This window comes from Balaenoptera musculus, chromosome X (genome assembly GCF_009873245.2).
Source record: "Balaenoptera musculus isolate JJ_BM4_2016_0621 chromosome X, mBalMus1.pri.v3, whole genome shotgun sequence".
NCBI lineage: Eukaryota > Metazoa > Chordata > Mammalia > Artiodactyla > Balaenopteridae > Balaenoptera > Balaenoptera musculus.
The window spans coordinates 40289168-40309028 of NC_045806.1; the positions used below are offsets into that span (position 1 = coordinate 40289168).

The window sequence follows — 19861 nt, forward strand, 5'->3', positions numbered from 1 at the left end:
CACTATAATCCTCAAGAAAATATTAGGAAACCAAATCTAGTTAAATATAAAAAGGATTATACACCACAACCAAGTGGGATTTATCCCAGGAATACAAGGTTGGTTTAAAGCCAAAAATCAATTAACATAACAAACCACATTAAGAGGATAAAGGGCAAATACTACATGATCATCTCAACAGATACAGAACAGGCATTTCACAAAATCCAATACCCATTCATGATAAAAAAAAAAACTCTCAACAAACCTGAAATAGAAGGAAACTTCCTCAAGCTGAGAAAGGGCATCTGTGAAAACTCTATAGCTATCATATTTCATGGTGAAAGACTGAATGCTTTCCTCCTAAGATAAGGAACAAGGAAAGAATGTCCATCTCACCACTTCTATTTAACATTGCACTTGGGGTCTGGCCAGTGCAATCATGTAAGAAAAAGAAGTAGAAAGCATTAAGGTTGAAAAGAAGAAGTAAAACTTCACAGATGACATAACCCTGTGAATAGAAAATCCTAGGGAAATCTCAAAACACTATCTGATAAACAAGTTCGGCAAGGTTGCAGGATACAGTATCAATGTATGAAAATCAATTATATTTTTATATATACGAGGAATAAATGATCCAAAAGTGAAATTAAGAAAACAATTCCATTCATAATATCATCAAAAAGAATAAAAGGTTAGGAATAGATTTAACAAAAGAAATGTAAGACAAGTACACTGAAAATTATAAAACACTGCTGAGGAAAATTAAAGAAAATCTAAATAAATGGAGAGACATTCCATGTTCATGGATTGGAAGACTCCATATTGCTAAAGTGGCAGTTCTTCCAAAATTAATCAATAGTTTCAGTGCAGTCCCCATCAAAATTCCAGCAATGTGTATGTGTCTCTCTCTATAATTGATAAAATTATCCTAAAATTTATATGAAAAACCAAAAGCCTCAGAATAGCTAAAAAACAATTTTTAAAAGAAATCTGGTAGACTTTCATGTTAAAACTTTAAAAGCTTACTATGTATATGTATGGTTGAGTTGCTTTGCTGTGCACCTGAAACTATCACAACATTGTTAATTGGCTATAATCCAATATAAAATAAAAAGTTTAAAAAAAAAGCTTACTATGAAGCTACAGCAATCAAGACAACATGATACTGCATTAAGGATAGACATATACATAAATGGAACAGAACTGAGAGTCCAGAACTACACTCTTATACTTACAGTCAATTGATTTTTCAGCAAAGGTACCAAGGCAATTCATTGAGAAAGGATAGTCTTTCCAACAAATGGTGCTGGTACACGTGGACATCTATAAGCCAGAAGATGAACTTAGACCCTTACCTAACACTATACACAAAAATTAATTCAAAATGAATTGTAGATCTAAATGTTAGAGCTAAAACTATAAAAACCTTTAGGAGAAAATTTTTAAGACCTTAGGTTCTATAAAAATGTCCTAGATACGATCCCAAAAACATGATCCATAAAAGAAAAAAATTGTTAAATTGGAGTTCATCAAAATTTTAAACTGTTGTGCTTCAAAAGATACCATTAAGAAAATAAAAAGACAAGCCACAGCCTGGGAGAAAATATTTGCAAATCACATATCCAGTAAAAGATTTGTATACATACAAAGAACATACAAAGAACTCTTACACACAATAATAAGATAAACAACAATTAAAAATTGGCAAATGATTTGAATAGATATTTCCCCCAAGAAAATATATGAATAGCCAATAAGCACATGAAAGGATGCTCACCATCATTAGTCATTAGGAAAATGCAAATTAAAACCACAATGAAATACCATTTCGCATCTGCTAGAATGGCTATGATCAAAAAGACAGACAATGAGAAATGTTGCAAGGATATGGATAAATAAGAGCTCTCATACATTGCTGGGGGAAATGTAAATGGTGCAGCCACTTTGAAAAACTGGGAATTTCTTAAAAAGTTAAACATACCTTTACTATATTACTGAGCAATTCCACTCCTTGGTATCTACCCAAGCTAAATGAAAACATATGCCCACACAAAAAATTTGTACACCAATATTCAGAGAGCATTATCCATAAAAGCCAAAAAGTGGAAGCCACGCAAGTGTCCATCAATGGATGAATGGATAAACAAAAGGTGGTATATCCAAACAATGGAATTTTATTTGACAATAAAAAGAAATGAAGTACTGATAATTGCTACAACATAGAAGAACCTCAGAAACATGCTATGAGAAATAAGCCAGACATTAGAAGCTACAAAATGTATGGTTCTATTTAGGTGAAATGTCCAGAAAAGGCAAATATATAGAGACAGAAAGTAGATTAGTGGTTGCCTGGGGCTGATTGCAACTGGGCACAAGATTTCTTTTTAGGATGATGAAAAAATATCCTAAAACTGGATGATGGTCATAGTTGCACAACTCAGTAAATTTTAAAAATCATTAATTGTACACTTAAAATGGGTGCATTTACAGTATACAAACTATACCTCAATAAATTTATTTAATAATTCTAATGGAAACCAAATTCCCCACTTAAGGTACAACACATACTTCAGCTACTTTGTTGTCCATAAGGCAAGGCCCTTAGAAGCATCTCTTTATACAGTTACTAACCATAATAACTATCACACTTATTGAGCTCTTACCATAAGCCATAAACTACCCTAAGCACTTGAAATGCATTTGCTCCTTTAATGCTCATAATAAATTTGAGTTTGATTTAGTAACGTCATGAAAGTCACATAGGTGGCCAAACCAGTACTTAAAATAATGTCTGCCTGACTCTAGAGTCCTTGCTGTGCATCTCTATATTCTTATCTATTAATATGAAGCTAGAAAAAAAGAACAAACCACCACCTTTAAAGAGATCTGGAAGACCTGATACCCATTTGACAGACTAGTAAGTACAATAGCAATTATGATCACAGACTAAGAAAGTGTATTAGTCTCTAATTCTGTGTAAAAAAAAATTACTCTAGACTTAGTGATGTAAAACAACAATAAATATTTATTATCTTGCAGTTTCTGTAGGTCAAGAATCTGGGGATGGCTTGGCTGGGTGGTTGTAGCTCAGGGTTTCTCATGAGGTTGCACTCAAGATGTCAGCCAGGACTGCAGTCATCTCAAAGCTCAACTCAGGCTGGAGCATCCACTTCCAAGGGGGCTCACTCACATGCTTGGTAAGCTGGTGCTGGCTGTTGGCGGGAGGCCTTAGTTCCTCTGTACACAGTCGTCTCCACAAGGTTGCATGTGTGTCCTCATGACACGGTTGCCCACTTCCTCCAGAGCAAGCTGTCCAAGAGATCAAAGTTGCAGTTGTGTTGTCTTTCATGACCTAACCTCCAAGGTCACACACCATCATTTTTGCAAGGTGCTATTCAGTGTAGGAAGAGTCTCCACAAGAACATAAATACCAAGAGGAGAGGATCATCACAGTCCATCTTGGAGGCTGGCTAACAGCAAAGGTTCAGCTCACTCTGGGAGGGCTGAGAGAACTGGAGTTGCCAAGCGTTCAGTCCCACATGTACCACAGACGTACACATGACACTCTCACCAAGTTAAAAATACTTGCTCCAAAGTCATGGATAGCAGCCTGTCCCTTTGGGCTGCAGTCTCATTCTGCTGGCCACACGTGACAATCTGAGTGGACCCACATGGTGAATGGGAAGCGAGAATATGACTTTTGGTGCCTCCGCAATCCCCTTATCCTCTCTATCTGCAGTCTTATTATGGTATCCTCCCTTCTGTTGATTTCCTATCCTGCACATAGCTTCTCTGCACCTCCCCATATCCCCTATTCCTCATCAAAATGGACCTGTCCCGCATCCCATCTTTTTGAATCCTCCTTTTCATCTAGAGCTTGGAAAGTTCTAAATCCAGAATACTCATTCAAGGTAGTGGGTTAGGAACTCATTCAGTATATTTGCATTCTAACTGCCTTCCAAAGCTTTAGCCCCCAAATGGATGCATATGAGAGTTTTAGTCATCTGCAGGCAAAGGGAGAGCATTTCTGTCTCTTCAAATTATACCAAGTTGATTCAAACCGTATCTTCATGCATTCATTCATTCAGTTAATCACCCAACCAGCGTTTATTGAGTGCCTACCATGTACCGTGCACTGTACTCGGCACCATAAACCTCATCTTGGATACTGTGAATGCATATCAGCAAAACATTTTATAGGTCACACAACTGCAGAGTATGGAAAGATCGAACATAGGCTCCTTTCCTAAGGTTCCAAGGGAAGGGAAGGAGCACACAAAGGCATCTCCTCGTATAGCACCCTATGATATGCATACATTACTGGAAGGGTAGATTTGTTAGAGTCTCAGCCACACCTAGTAAAAGCTTGTCAGCCAAAAGCAAAACCCAAATTAGTTCCCTTGAGTGCAGCTTTTTTTAAGTACATTTAAAGTACCACCCCCATGAATGCTTCAAAAGGTACATTTCTGAACCCTATGAATATGAAAATATAATTCACATCTAAGAGTTGACATTCTGCCTAAAATAAGGCAGCTAACAAATGTTGCCTTCGGAATGATTAGATATTACAAGTGTAAAGAGCTATCAGGACAGGACACCATTGTTTTAGAAACCAACCAATTAAAAATGTATTACATTCCTCAGCAACTCTTGGGTTGCCCCCCACCCCCATTAACAGAGAGAAATAGAGGAATGAAGAGTTTATTCAGTCAACAAAAATTTCTCAGTAACTATTCTGTATTGTAATTAACTGTCCTGGTGCTGGAAATACAGAGATGGACAAGACAGACACATAAATTGAATAAATATTTCAGAAACTTACTCACAGGGGTGAGCAATGCTAGAAGATAGTCCAAAAATATGCAACCCTACACTTCAAGAAAAATTTTTTATGACCAGGACCATCTTGGAAAACAAGTCCTAAAGTCTGACTACTTGAGTTCAAATTTCAACTCTACCATTTAGAAGTTGTAAGACCTTAGGTCATGTAAATTTTCTAAGTCCCAGTTGCCTCACTTAAAAATAAAGCCTGCTTTGGGGTGCCCTTGAGATAACTGAGATACATAACAAAGCATACTGCCTGGGAATTCCCTGGCGGTCCAGTGGTTAGGACTCCACGCTCTCACTGCCGAGGACCCAGGTTCGATCCCTGGTCGGGGAACTAAGATCCCACGAGCTGCATAGCGTGGCCAAAAACAAAACAAAACAAAACAAAACAAACAAAAAAACACACAAATTGGTGGGAGGAAAAAGCATACTGCCTCCCATATAATGAATGCTTAGTTAATGTTATCTGTAATTTTATTAACTATGGATCAAGGTAATAATAAAATTAGTTTCCATTCCTTGAGGATACACTCACATTATGAAAGAAGGCTAGGGTTTATATTTTCTCCATGTATTTATTCAGCCACTTATTTACATCTTTGACATCTTTCTTGCCAAAACCAAGGAGAATATAGGATCCCAACACTTTCTTTAAATGTCTTACTTGGCTTCACTTAGATTTTGCTCACTCCAGATACTTGAGAGCATAAGTTTCTTCACTCCCACACTCCAAACCCCATTTATCTTGTCCTTCCCCTTCTTCTCAAGGGCATCATGGATTAACAAATGGGCTCAACCCCCAAAATAGTCAACTCTTCTCATAGGTATAATAGCAGTCAGAGACACAGTGCCAGAGCTTTCAGCACAAGAATGAGATCCCAATATGAGCACGTGGTCTGTTTTAAAAATGGTTTGGGTAACCATTTTAGAAAGGGAATTTTTAGCCCTGAAAAAATTCACTATATCCCAGGCAGAAAAGCGATCCTTCAATATATGGACCCAGATTTCATCCACCTATAGAAAAAAAAGTCATTGTAAAGCAAATAGCTATTATTCACCTTAGGAGAAAAGGCAGAGGTGTGCCATTCTTTCATTTCTCATTTATTTTCATGTCAGTGAATAATAATGGCATTTACTCCCTTCATCCTCAGTTCTTTATTCTTCTGTTTTAAATATTGCTGGGGTTGTTCCTAAAAAAAAACTGTCTTGCATAACTTAAGCATCTCATATAACTCAATAAATGGTTATGGTTTCAGCTTCTTAAGATTATTATTAATTTGAAATCCATTTCTGGGTTCAAACTGTATATATGTGCAAAACCACACATGCAGATGTGTTTATGTTACCAGGTAGCATAAGGAGATAGTGTAAAAAAAGCATGGGTTCCCAAGTCAAACAAGTTAGGGCTCAAATACCAGGTCTGACATTTACTAGCTATGTTTAGTAGGCAAACTATTTACCCTCAATGAATCTCAATTTTCTCACCCATGCATTGGGTTTATCACAACGAATAAATGAGATAAGATCTGTAGAATGCTTGGCACCCTAATAGGTGGTCCATAAGTATTAGCAGCCTCTTTTGGAGGGGGTATAGGAAGGGAGTCACGTGTAACTTAAATTTCCACAGGCTGCCCAATTCTTTGTGTAGACAGTAGAAACTCAAATCCCACTGGTTCAGTCCCCTCACCTGCACCAGGACACCTTTCTCCCCAAAGTCTCCCCACTTACTTCTGAGAATTCTTAGAAAATTTTTATATGTGTTCACAAAATCTTCGCCCGCCTTGGCCTTGGTTTTGGAGTCCCCAAGACCTGTGAAGCCAAAAACAGGCCTCCATTCACCATTTCCCTCACCATTTCCCCCAGCTTCAGTGCTCTCCAGAAGAGCATCATTTTCCATGCCAGGGAAGCAGATTTTGCTTCTCCTCAAAGCTGTGGATCATGAGGTATTTGAACAGAATTGGTTTGTTTTGAGTCCTTACTCTGACGCGCCACACTGCGTTCTAGGCATTCATGGGGGAAAAGCCCCTCCTCCCAGCTCTGTGCTGCATTTTGTCACCTGGTCCCTAAGAAGCACTATTTGTTTCCCGAGTATTACAGGAAGCCTCATGAGAAAACCTTCTTTAGTTTCTGCCAGAAGCCCCTCTGCTCATGGGCCGCATACCTCCTCGCTGGCCACAAGCTGGAACGCATACCATGTTTTCCTCCTGTGTCATGCCCTCTGTGTCATGCCCATATCTCCTCAGGCCTTACCGATGGCCAACAGCTGCATCACTTTGCCTGAGGCCTTCTTCAGTAGCCTGCCTGCCCTGCTTGCAGGCACTCTGCTTGGGTGCAGTCCTCAGCCAATGACTGACAGGAATAGGTGTGGATAACTCCAAGGTCTATGTTCTACATCAGCTTCTAGAGTTCCCCAGTACAAGGAAACTCCAGTTAACCACAGTGGTAACTGGCTTGATAAGGCATCATTCATTCAGTGGCTCTTTTCTTACCTGTCTCACTTCCCTACTTCCTTATTAGCATTTCTTAGGATTATCTCCCCTCAAAACTACTTGCACTCAAATCCTTGTCTTCAAGTCTACTTCTAGGGGAACCTAAACTAAGACGACTCCTCATGTCCCCATCTTTCTCTCCAGACCCAAAGAGCACACATCTCCCCAGGCAAAATCAACACATACCAGTAAATACTTGAGGAACTACTGGTCCACCAGTTCCTTAGACATGGCCAAGGTCTGAATCCAGATCAGCCCCAGCTGGGCCTTCTTCTACAAATATAAGTATCCTTCCATATACAGAGATCCTGGGTTAGGTGCCCCTTCTATGGACTTCTCCAGATTCTGTGTTTCCCCAGTTGTCATAATGGCAATGCTGTATTATAATTCCATATTTTATTAACCGCTGATGCCATCACATTCTAAGGTCTGTGAGGGCAGGACAGTGTCTGTCTTGTTTATCATTTATACCTATTACATATGATAGTGTATTGTGCAGAGTCAATCCTCAATAAGCATAAGTTGATTTCAATTAAATGTCTAAGGAAGAACAAAAGCCTGACACCTCAGGCAGTCTGAAACCAGGGAAAAGGAATGAGCTCATACTAATCAAAAATACTGACCACTTGTAGAGAGTCAGCTATATGCCTGGTCCTATGTTAAGTAATTTTCAAACATTATTTCATGGAACATTTATATTTACCTATGAGATAGGTACTACAATTCTCATTTTAGTATAGGGAACATGAAATATAGAAAAGTTCAACACCTTGGCCAAAGATACACTGCTACTAAGTAGCAACACTGGTATCAGATTCAGGTCTGTCTGAATCCAACAGTTAGCTTATTAAGCACTACACTGTCTCTGTTGAGAATCTCTCAATACTATTCTGCTTTGCACGTAGAAAGTATCATCAGAGGCCAAGCACTATTGTATGAATAATGGTGATAGTCTAATGACCATTAAAAATAAGTGTAGTGGCTTGAATGGTGGCCCCACAAATATGTCCATGTCCTAATCCCCAAAACGTGTGAATGTGACCTTACTGAAAAAAAGGATCTTTGCAGACGTAATTGAGTTAAGGATCTTGAGATGAGGAGATCATCCTAGATTATCCACGTAGACTTTCAATCTAATGACAAGTATCCTTAGAAGAGGCAGACGGAAGAGGAGGAGGCAATGTGACCATGGAGGCACCAGAAGCTGGAAGAGGTAAGGAACAGATTCTTGCCTAGAGCCTTCTGAGAGAGTGCAGCCCTGATGATACATTAATTTCAGACTTCTGGCCTCCAGAATTGTGAAAGAACAAATTTCTGTTGTTTTAAGCCACCGTGTGTGGTAATTTGTTATGGTAGGCCTAGGGGACTAATATAGGCCCAACATTCATTTGTCCATTCATTCATTCTACAAACATTTGAAAAGCATCTCTTATTACGTGCAAGACACTGCTACACAAACAGATAAGACGCTATCTCTGCCTTCAAGAAGTTTATAGTTAAGTTCAGGACCTTATGCCTGAGTCATATGGGCATTCTACTCTGGCGCTAGACCTACTGGCCATTTTGCTGGCCAGTCCACTGCATAATTATGTGGCAAGTTAGAGTGCTAGGCCGCCATTGGAAATCTCTGAAACTTGAAAGAGATAGGGATCTTGAAGATCATTTGGTTCAACCTCTCCCCTCCACCCAGTATAGGAATTCACTTTTCAGAGTTCCTGGTAGGGGGCCATTCAGCCTCTTTTTGAGCACTTCCCCAATGAGTAGTGTATCCCTTTCATACTAAATCTCTCATGTATGGGCAACTTCCACTGTAGGGTTCTCACCGTCACTGAGCCCCAATTTGCCCATTATGGCTTCCATCCAATTATCAAAATTCTATCCTCAAGACCCATGAGAATATGTCTAATTCTTCTTTCATATAACAATCCCTCAAATTATTTAAAACACCTGATATGTTTCCCCAACTATCTTCTGCTAGCTGGCAACTAGCCCAGTTTAACTTACCATTCCTCAGGTGAAGTGGTTTCTAAACCTTTCACCATATTGCATTCCTTCTCTAAATACAGTATCGTTTATCCATACAATTTAAAATATGGCACTGAGAACAGAATACAGTTTACACATAACTCAAGCAGAGGAGAATGGGACCATTATCTCCTTTATTCTGGGCTTAATTCACACATCCTAAGACTGTATTCATATTGTAAAAAATGATGTTACACGATTGACTCATTCTGACCTTCTTGGCAGCTGAAACCTAAGTCTTTTACTGAATTTCCATTAAACCTGGTTTCCCTTATATGCCTATATGCTTGATTTTGGAATCTATGTGAAATATTTTTTATTTACTTCTGGAAATTGCCCGTTTTTTGTTTCAGCTAATTTTTCCAAGCTGTCAAAATACCTTTCAATTCTGATTTCTCATCAGCATATTAACTTGCTTTGAGTGATTCTCATTCCCATGCTCCCCCACCCCATCCCTGGAACTTACCACTATGTCTTCAGGCTCTGGTTTAACCCCTTTCTTTCTGGACTCTTAGAACCTGCTCACATACTCCGATAAGCCATTACTCCTAGCCCTTGACTCCTGTCAAGTCATGACAAACAATTTCTGGGTCAGGGCTCCAATCTCTAAAGTTCCTTCCAGCTCTAATCTTTTATTCATGTTAGAAACTGGCAGATATTCAAAACCATTGCAGTTGATAGGATGCATGTAAGTGTAGGGGGCAGCTAGCACCTTATGAGATCCAGGAAGACAACCAATGTTTTATAAATGGCATCAAAGCAACATAACTGGGGAAGACCCTGGGGAATTACAGCATCGTTAGGAAAGTTCACAGCAAGGTTTTGGAAGCCCTTTTGGGTTCTATTCTCTGAGCTGCAGATATAAACCTGAAGAACCCAAATGTGGCTCTCATAGGCCTGTGGACCAGTTCTAAAGCTCTGGGGGCATCACCACCTGACACTATCAAAACTAACTCAGTAAGAAGGGCCCAGAGTTCACTGTGGCTATTGGGGCATAACAAATAGTATCTTGTCAATACCTTGCAGTCGTTCTTTATTGAATTAAAAGGCATGTCGATAAGAGAGGTGAAAGGATGAGGTAGGAAGATGTGACATGTTTGGGAAAAAGAAGAAATCCTGTTTCAATACCACATTTTCTGATTATTTTTCTCCATTTCTTTTCTGAAGAAAAATTCAGTGGAGTAGTTTGTGGTGGTGAGGATGTGATGTAAGAAAAAAGAGGGAAAACTACTATTTAGAAGTTGTTTTATTATTATTTTACAAATTTTCATATTCCCTATGCTATTGAGATGCCAGTCATATTTAAAAGTATTTATGGGTCTTCCCTGGTGGTGCAGTGGTTAAGAATCCGCCTGCCAATGCAGGGGACATGGGTTCGAGCCCTGGTCTGGGAAGATCCCACATGCCGCAGAGCAACTAAGCCCGTACGCCACAACTACTGAGCCCGCGTGCCACGACTACTGAAGCCTGCGTGCCTACAGCCTGTGCTCCGCAACAAAGAGAAGCCACCACAATGAGAAGCCTGTGCACCGCAGTGAAGAGTAGCCCCCTCTCGCCGCAACTAGAGAAAGTCTGCGCGCAGCAACAAAGACACAACACAGCCAAAAATAAATAAATAAATAAATTTAAAAAATAAAAATAAAAGTATTTATGACAAATGATGGGCTAGAAGGGCTAAAAATAATAAAAATTAAGCAAGTACCATCAATCCAAAGTCTCCAATGATACTTTATACCTACATAGCACTTTACATTTCTCAGAACACTTTTTGCATACATTAAAACTTCACGACAACCCTGTAGAATTGCCATTATTATCTCTGCTTCAAGATGAGATTTGGTAAGGTCAAGAGACTTGCCCAAGTTTATAAAAGTAGTGAGCAAAGGCAGAACTGGGAACTGAACTGTTATATTCCAAGCAGTATTCTTTACACCATGGTACAGCTATTCTGAAAGAAGAAAGAACAAATCATTACTAGCAGAGCAATCCTGAAAAACTGCAAGTATCTTTAGATTTCATACAAAAGGAGTGGAGATTCCTTTCTTTTATATACAGGTGGAAATAATGCAATCACTCTGCAAGTCCCCTATCTCAGTCTCTCTCAGTTAGTCCACAAAGATGTTTCTAACTACTCCAATTTAACGATTTAACAAATGTTTATACTTGCAACACATAAGGTGCTATGCTAAAGGAGTGGAAATTACAGAATTATCTTGGCTCTCAAAAAGATTATCATCCAGTAGAGAAGACAGGTGTCTTAGTTATCTATTGCTGCATAACAAACCAACCCAAAACATAATGGTTTAAGAGAACAACAACCATCTCCTATTGCTCATGATTCTATAGGTTGGCTAGGCTTAGCTGGGCAGTTCCTCTCTTCCGCCGGCATTTGGGCGTCCCCAAGACTACCCTCAGGTTCACTAGAAGGACTCACAGAACTCAGAAAAGCCATTATACTCAGAGTTATAATTTATTACAGTGAAAGGATACAGATTAAAATCAGCAAAGGGAAGAGGCACATAGGGCAGGGTCCAGGAGAGACCAGGCATGGAGCTTCTAGTTGTCCTCGCCCAGTGGAGTTGGATGGACAGAACTTACTTCTCCCAGCAGTGATGTGTAGCAACATGCACAGGATATTACCAACCAGGGAAGCTAACCTGAGCCTTGGTGTCCAGAGATTTTATTGGAGCTCGGTCACATAGGCTTGGTTGACCCCCTACATGGCTGACCTTAGTCTCCAGACCCTTCAAAGATCAAGCTGATACCACATGGCCCAAGTCCCTTACCATAAATCACATTATTAGCAAAAACTATCTGGTATGGCCCATGGCCCCCAGGTAAACAAAGACACTCTTGCCAGACAGGACATTCCAAGGTCTTAGAGATACCTCTCAGAAGCTGAGCAGGACCAAACCTTTCTTTGGGGAAGATTAATCCTTTGTTGCATATCCACATAATGTCTGCTGGGGCTGCAGACATATGGAGACTTGATTACATTGAAGCATCCAAAATGGCTCACTCACATGATGGCAGTTGGTGCTGGCTATAGGCTGAGAGAACTCAGCTGGGGCTGTCAGTTAAAACATCTTATACATGGCCTCTCCATGTAACTTGGCCTTCTCGTAACATGGCAGATGGGTTCTAAGAGGGAGCCTTCCAAGTATACAAAAACAGAAGTTGCAGGTATCTTAAGACCCAGCCTTGGAAGTTGCACAGTGTCACTTATACTGTATTATACAAATCCTGGAGAGGAGGGAAAATCAACTCTACCTCTTAATGGGGGAAGTGGAAAAGAATTTACAGCCATATTTAATGCATGGAACAGCAGATAGGTTTCCTTCAAAGGGACTAGAGTTTTCTTTTCCAAACTCCAGTGACACTGCCCTGAAGACCCAGTGTGAACACTTGTTGGAACAAAACAACTGCAGGGAAGTGTACCTTATACTCTGGATCCTGTTCTGGGTCTCAGAACTACAGGAGAGTTGAGACCAAGGACAAACCACATAGCTGTGCCATACTTGTAAGGGGCATACAGTCTATGTGACAAGATGAAGGAGAGATGGTGAGTGCATTGTAGTCGGTAGCTGCTGATTGCAGTCAGCAGAAGATAAATACATATATACTTAGATACATACAAAGCAACCACAGAAAAACTCTCACCTCTCCAATGTCCCTGTCTCCAGGGAAGCCACCATCTCTGTATCTCCCTTCTGGGACATAAACCAGTTGCTAGAACCTTGAAATATTTAAGAGGCTTAGTTTGACAAATCTGTACCACTGAACTGGCTCTACTAATCCTAAATTTATCATTGGCCACATGATGAAGACCTTGACGGCCAACTGTGCCTATGAAAACTCCATAAGACAGGCAGTTTCTGGATTCCTTTTAATACTAGAGAGTCCTGGTAAAAACAACAAAATGGTTTACCAAAATGACCAAGCAACTACAAATTCAAGACACTGTGTTTCCAGTTTCAGTTTAAGAAAAGATTTTTTTCCCATGAGTTTAGTCACCCTCTACCTCATTCAAAAAAGGATCAAATTTTCCAAAAAAATGAGGAAGACTTCCTAAACATTCAAACAAGACTGTCAAAAACTGATAGATCTGAAAGGAGCAACAGACAAATCCACAATTATAGTTGAAGACTTCAACACCTCCTTCAGTAATTGATAGAACAAGTAGACAGAAAATCAGTAAGGATATAGATGATCTGGACAGTACTATCAAACAACTCGACCAAATTGCCATTTATAGAAGACTCCATCCAATAAAAGCAGAATACACATTCTCTCCAAGTGCACGTGGAACATCCACCAAGATAGACCACATTCTGGGACATATAACAAAGCTGAACAAATTTAAAAAAATAGAAATCATACAAAGTACATTCTCAGACCATAACAGAATTAAACTAAAAATCAATAATAGAAAGATATCCAGAAAATCACCAAATATTTATAAATTAGATAATATACTTCTCAGTAACCCATCTCAAGAGAGTCAAAAGAAATCATCTCAAGGGAAATTTTAAGACATTTTAAACTAAAATGAAAATGAAAATAGAATGTATAAAAATTTGTAGTGCTACAACATGGATGAACCCTGAAAACACTCTACTAAGTGAAAAAAGTCAGACACAAAGGGACAAATATTTAATAATCCCACTTATCTGAGGTACCTGAAAAAGGCAAATTCATAGAGATAGAAAGTAGAATACAAGTTAGCAGGGGCTAGGAGGAGATGATGAAAAAGTCCTGGAAAAGGATAGTGGTGGTTGCACAACATTGTGAATGTACTTAATGCCACTAAATTTCACACTTAAAAATCATTAAAATTGTAATTTTTATGTTATGTATATTGTACCACAATAAAAAATGTAAAAAATGCACGGGATGCTGATAAAATAGTACTTAGAGGGAAATTTACAGCATAGCATTAAATGAAAATGTTAGAAAAGAAGAAATATCTAAAATCAATAACTTAAGCTTAGACTTTGGGAAACTAGAGAAGGAAGAGCAAATTAAACCTAAAGCAAGCAGAAGGAAGAAAGTAATAAAAATTAGAGAAGTCAAAGAAATTGAAAAGAGAGAGAGCTCAATAAAAGCAAAACCTAGATCTTTGAAAAGATCAATAAAATTGATAAATCTTTAGCCAGCATAACCAAGAAAATAAAAAAGAAGACACAAATTATCAATATCAGGAATAAAAGAGGAAGGTCACAGCCAATCATACTAAAAGGTTAATAAGAGAATACTATGAACATTCCTATGACCATAAACTGAATAACTTAGATGAAAGACACAAACTACCAAATATCATCCAAGGACAAAGAGATAACCTGAATAGCCATGTATTGCAGAAACTGAATTGATAGTTTAAAGCCTTCCCCCCCCAAAACTCCTGGCCCAGATGATTTCATTGGTGAATTCTACCAAACATTTAGGAAAAAACAATATCAATACTACACAATCTCTCATAGAAAATGGAAGAGGAGGGAACATTTCCCAACTCATTTTATGAGGTTAGCATTATCCCAATCAAAACCAAACTATACTGACCAATATCTCTCACAAATATAGATGCAAAAATCCTTTAAAAATTAGTAACTTGAGTCCAGTCATGTATATAAAAAGAATATCAAAACCAAGTGGGATTCATACCAGGAATACAAAGCTGGTTCAATATTCAAAAATCAATATTTAAAAAATTTTAAACATTTGAAAAGACTAAGGAAACCCATATGATCATATCAATAAATGCAGAAAAAGCTTTCAGTAAAATTCAATATCCATTGATGATAAAACCTCTCAACAAACCAGGAATAGAAGGGAACATCCTTAACGAAATAAAGGGTCTCTAAAAAAAACCTGTAGCTAACATTACAATTAATGGTGAGAGACTGAATGCTTTCTCCCTGAAATCAGTAACAAGGCAAGGATATCTTTTCTCACAACTCTTACTGAAAATTGTACTGTAATTACTAGTTAGTGCAGTGAGGCAAGGAAAATCAATAGAAAGCATACAGATTAGAAAGGAAGAAATAAAATTGTCTTTATTCCCAGATGACATGATTGTATATGTAGAAAACCCTAACCTACAAAAATAGCTATCATAAAAATGGTTAATTTGCAATTATGAACATTTTTGCAACAAATGAAAAAAGTAGGCTCAGCAAAGAAATAGAAAATATAAAGAAGAATCTAATGGAAATTTCAGAACTGAAAAATACATTGACCAAAATTAAAAACTCATCAGAAGGGCTCAATAGCAAAATGGAGATGACAGGGAAAATAACCAGTGAAAAGTTAAGATAGATCAAAAAAATTACCCAAACTGAATAACAGAGAGAAAATAGATTGGAAAAAGAGAGAGAGAACAGAGCCTCAGACACCTATGTGAAAATAACAAGAGATCTAACATTCACATCATCTGAGTCTCAGAAGAAGAAAAGAAAGAATATGGGGCTGAAAAAAAATCAAGGAAATAATGGCTGAAAGTTTCCCAGATTTGGTGAAAAACAAACCTACAGATTCAAGAAGCTGAGAAAAACCCAAATATATAAACCCATATCTATACCCAGACATATTAAAATAGAATTTCTGAAAACTAAAGATAATAAAAACATCTGCTAAAGAATATATGTTTTAAATTGGAAATCCAGAGAGGTTTACTTAACTTTAAGGTTTCTTTTGGAAAATAAAAGGCAATAAAACAGAAACAAGGATGCAAGACATAGACACATGTTCATTCTTATTTGGTACAAACTAGGGTAATTATTTATGTTTATCTTCAATATCAAAGCAGCATTTGGTTTGGTTATTTATTTATATCTTGCCTTACTCAAAGGAATATGAGACAGTTCACAAAAACAAATAAATTCAAATATTTAACGCAGCTATTTGGTTTGATCTCACACACTGTTTGGCTAGTATGGTAGGCAGCACAATGGCCCCCCAAAGATGTCCACAGCCTAATCCCCAGAACCTGTGAGTATTTTATGTTAGAAGGCAAAGGGGGCTTAAGGTTGTAGATGGGATTAAGGTTGCTAATCAGCCAACCTTAAAATAGGGAGATTATCCTGGATTATCTGGGTGTGCCCAATGTAATCACAAGGGTCCTTAAAAGTGAAAGAGAGATGCAGAAGAGGAGGTTAGCGTGATGGAAATAGACAAGGACTCAACCTACTGTTGCTGGCTTTGAAGATGGAGAAAAGGGACCACGAGGCAAGGAATGTGGGTGGCCCCTGGAAGCTGGAAAAGGCAAGGAAATGGAGTCTCTCCTAGAGCCTCCAGAAGGAATACAGCCCTACAGACATCTTGATTTTACCCCAATGAGACCCATATCAGATGTCTGACTTCCAGAACAGTAAGATAATAAAATGTATTGTTGTAAGCCACTAAGTTTATAGTAACTTGTTACAGCAGCCACTGAGAACTAATACAGCTGGGAAAATGTTTTTTCCAAGCACACATTTGAAGCTAATAGAAATTTAAATCAGCTTTACAGATAGCTGTTTGCTCTTTAGTATCGTATTTCCTTTTCTTGTGACCTGACAACATGGACACACATTCATTTGCAAGCATAATTTGGACCAGCTTTTTTTTTTTCAGGTTAAACTTTTAGGAAGATAAAGCCTTTAGGAGGCACCCTTCTACAATTAGTTAATAGATTGGGGTGGCATTCTCAATGATCATCCAGTTTTAGATATGGAAATTGAGGTTGTAGAAAACATTAAGAAAATAAAATTATTGTTATAGATGAATATCTTATTGCTGATTGGAATACCTTTAGACATTCTGAATTAGAACCCTGATGAAAATTACATGACTGTTTGTTTGTTTGACTTATGCTAGATTTTACCTCTGGAAAACTTTTCTAGAGCCATTTACAAAAAAAAAAAAATCAAAGAGCAAAGCCCTTAATTGTTTACTGAAAGGGCCTTTGGTCTGATTTAGAGCTTAATGCCCTCCCACTCCACATAGCCAGAGACACAGAATTCTTCTACAGAAAAAAAAATTCACAAATTTCTGAAGCATTGAAATTGACTTAAAATATACTAGGAGATACTACAGATTCTCAAGAATATGCTAGGATAGAGATAAAATGGTGATTCGTGTAATTCAAAATAGCTGATAAGCCTATAATCCTTAATATTTGTTTGTGAAATGTGCTATATGCCATACCATATATGAAGCATTCTTGCAAAAAAAAAATCAAACCTGAATATGATCAAGTCTGGTTCAAATAACATTTTACAGGAAATTCAGAAGACAGGAGAACATGTCACGTTAAATGACAAATCAATTACAAGAAGAGAGAGACTTGTAGATTTAAATGGACCTAAAAGCCAAATAACCAATTACAATGTGTGGACCTTATTTGGATCATGATTAAAACAATTTATGCTATTTATGAGAAAATTGGAAATTTGAACACTTAATGGATACTTGATGACATTAAGAAATTTTTGTTACCTTTTTTAAGTCTGATAATGGTGACTATATTTTTTTAAAGTCCTTACCTTTTAGAGGTACATGCTGAAATAGTGATGGATAACATAAAATGACATTTGAGATTTGTTTTAAAAAATACATGGGAAGGAGAGAGGTGGATGGGGGCTCAAATGAAGCAAGACTGGCCATGAACTGACAGTTGTTGAAGCTGGGTGATAGGTAGGGGGGCTTCATTACATTATTCTGTCTGCTTATTTTTATGTTTGAAATTCTCATAATAAAATAAATACTAAAACGTATATATTCTATATGATGTTTTACACATCCAATTTTCTCTTTTTTAATTTTTATTGAAGTATAATTGATTTACAATGTTGTGTTAGTTTCAGGTATACAGCAAAGTGATTCTTTTTCAGATTCTCTTCCCTTGTAGGTTATTACAAAATATTGAGTATAGTTCCCTGTGCTATCCAGTAGGTCCTTGTTGTTTATTATATATATAGTAGTGTGTATCTGATAATCACAAACTCCTAATTTATCCTCCCCCCCCCACGTTTCCCCCTTGGTAACCATAAGAACACATCCAATTTTCATTTCTCATCACCATTCACTGAGCTAATATTTTAATGGGATCATGTCTCAGGAAAGTAGATGGTTGCTATGACTTTTGAGAGGTGACACAGATGTGTGTTACAGGAAAAGGCAAACCTTTTTCATTTTTTGTTCAATATTTGTTTTGTGGGGTTTTTTGGTTGTTTTTGTTTTGTTTTGTTTCGATCAGAACAAAAACTGCACTCGGGAAAAATTATAACCAGCCTTTTTCACTCCCCTCCTAGGGGCTGCCTAATGCTTTCAGATGAGCTTCTATTTGCTGATTTAATCTTCTCAGCAACAGAGGGACTAGTAAATAGACTAGGAAGGAGTGGCTCCCGGAGGGTGGGTGGGGAGGGAGTAGAAGGATGGCTTCGAAGGTACTTCAGATACAACCTGAAAGAAAATCTATTAGGAGTTTGGGATTAACATATACACACTACTATATATAAAATAGATCAACAACAAGAACCTACCATATAGCACAGGGAACTCTACTCGGTATCTTGTGATAACCTATAACAGAAAAGAATCGGAAAAAGAATAGATATATGTGTGTATATATATGTATAACTAAATCAGTTTGCTGTATACTTGTAACTAACACAACATTGTAAATTAACTATACCTCAATTAAAAAAAAAAAAAGAAAAGAAAATCCAGGACAAGAAGTTGGACTGAGAATTATTACTCACCGCCTAACTGCAAAACCCAGGGTGGTCCCATTTTGCTAGGCATCTTCCTCCCCTTTTTCCAGTTCACCCCATTTTCCCTACCTCCTTGGGGTTAGGATTGCAAGCACCAATGAGGAAAAGGACAGAGCTAGGCATATTGGGAGGGCAGGGAAGTGAAGCCTTTAAGGGGTATGCCTCAATATGTCTGACTCCGATAACAAGGGAAGGGAGATGAGAGAAAAATTTATTCTCACCTAAAGCCCAACATGCAGAGGCAGACTGCTGGCATACGGAACACAGGAGCCAAGGAGACCTGCTAGAGCTGTAACTCGAGGTCCCTGGAGGAGAGGGAAAACATTTGGGAACTGAGGGGCTGAATGAAAGGTGTTTCCTGACATCTTCTTCTGGCAACAGCAAGGGGATTTTCTTGCTGCCTTATGGTTACCAAAGGGGAAAGGGGGTGGGGGAGGGATAAATTAGGAGTTTGGGATTAGCAGATACATACTACTACATATAAAATAAATAAACAACAGGTCCTACTGTATAGCACAGGGAACTATATTAAATATCCTGCAATAAACCATAATGGAAAAGAATATATATATGTGTGTGTACATATACATAAATGAATCACTTTGCTGTACAGCAGAAACTAACACAACATTGTAAATCAACTATACTCCAATAAAAAATTTAAAAAAGAAAAAAGAAAAGAAAACAAACTTTATTTACGGAAACAGGTGGCAGATTGGATTTAGCCCAAAGACCCCAGTTTGCCTATCCTGGGTCTGCATGCTTGCCATGCAGGGAGGCCCACCA

At 38.0% G+C, this 19861-nt stretch overlaps 1 long non-coding RNA gene across 2 annotated transcripts in view; it reads right to left on the bottom strand.

Annotated features, from left to right (window-relative positions):
* Nucleotides 1-2470: 2470 nt before the first annotated feature.
* The window catches only part of LOC118888523, a 128217-nt gene continuing 110826 nt past the window's right edge, over nucleotides 2471-19861 (bottom strand). For both annotated transcript variants that reach the window (XR_005018308.1, XR_005018309.1), the window contains 2 exons: nucleotides 5868-5999; nucleotides 2471-3291 (listed from right to left, as the gene is read on the bottom strand). This is a non-coding gene — a long non-coding RNA (uncharacterized LOC118888523). The remainder of the gene's footprint in view (nucleotides 3292-5867; nucleotides 6000-19861) is intronic.